At 42.4% G+C, this 1,382-nt stretch overlaps 1 protein-coding gene across 1 annotated transcript in view; it reads left to right on the forward strand.

The window, feature by feature from the left end:
• EXOC5 (exocyst complex component 5) overlaps positions 1 to 1,382 on the forward strand; it is a 22,527-nt gene that overhangs the window by 289 nt on the left and 20,856 nt on the right. The gene's annotated exons all lie outside the window — the stretch shown is intronic.

The raw sequence follows: 1,382 nt of genomic DNA on the forward strand, positions 1-1,382 counted from the left end.
GAATGGAGAATTGATGTTGTTTGTCCTTGTCAGACATGAATCTTCCAAAGCGCTAGAGTTGCTGGATTGAAGCATAATATGAGGCTTCATTGCTGTGATAGTTAAGTCAATTTAATGAGTTTCTTACTTCAACTCCCTGAGCCTTGTTTTAAGACCCAGGAGTTTGCAGCCCTGGTACTAATAAAAGGCACAAACAGGTGGGATGGGAAGAAAGGCAACTCTAGGGATGTGATCTCATGATGAGCTAATCTAACTAAAATGTCAGAAAATTAACCTGATGAGGAAAACTAAACTTTTTTTCTAGTCGGGTTTGCAATTTTGAGGACTGGAAAAACCTGGGAGCAGGTACGAGGGGAAGAGGCATGTCTGTAAGCAGGTGGCAAGAAGGAATGTGTGTGAGGAGAGAAGCAAACCTGGGGTAGGGAAAAAGGGAAACGAGGAGGTAGTGCAGAACCTTCTCTTGTTTGTGGTGAGCTGGCTTGGCTCTGCTGAGAACCCTCACCCTAATGAGCTCTCTGGTTACTGGGCTGGTGCATTGCTAACTCAGATACACAGTTTTATACAGCAGCGTTCAGCATCTGAGCATCTGTCCTCTAAGCCTCTGGAGCTTCTCTTGTTTTGGAGAGTGACTCTTTGGAATAGTGCTACTTTTCAGCTTTTGTAACCAGTATTGGTAATCTTTCTAGCAACAAAATTAACCTAAGTGTTTTCATTTTCCACACGATTATAACTTGGGAGATGAGCAAGTGCAACAGCTGTTCCTTTTGACTTCTCATCCACATGATCTTATTGCAGATTGAGATGGTTTGTAGTAACCTGAGCTACAACCCTTAAGACGTTTAGGAATTACTAAATTCATAGCCAAGCTATTGTTATTCAGAACCAAATGCAAACCACTTGATTAGCAGTTAAAGGACATTCCTTCTGGAGCAGTCTGGATCTTTGGAGGCATGTGAGAAGAGGAGGGATATTGTTGGATTTCTAGCAAGGTGCTGAACCCTTCCTTGACATCAGTCTGGGGTCTGTATCCTATGCAGAGCTTCACATGTGATAGCTTGGAAATACACAGCATTGCTTCCTGGAGCCCTATCTCCATGCTTGTGCCTAGTACCTAACTTCCTTAGGGTAGTTAACACTTTGCACTAATACCAGCTCAATTTCACAGGTCTTCTATATTTCTGCTGGTTTGCTTGTGTTAACTTCTGTGGTGCACTTGCATGTTTTTCAGGACAAGTGGGAGAAACCAGCAACAGTTTATATTGTGGCATCTTCTAGTACTGGGCAGGGAGCCAGAATTAATATCAAAAAGAAACAGACCCTTAGGTGTATGTTTTTTTCTCTTCTGTTTTCAGAAGCTGCTGCTTTTGTTTGGTTGAAAGAGT

The sequence above is a fragment of the Acanthisitta chloris genome, unplaced genomic scaffold (assembly GCF_000695815.1).
Source record: "Acanthisitta chloris isolate BGI_N310 unplaced genomic scaffold, ASM69581v1 scaffold190, whole genome shotgun sequence".
NCBI classification, from domain to species: domain Eukaryota; kingdom Metazoa; phylum Chordata; class Aves; order Passeriformes; family Acanthisittidae; genus Acanthisitta; species Acanthisitta chloris.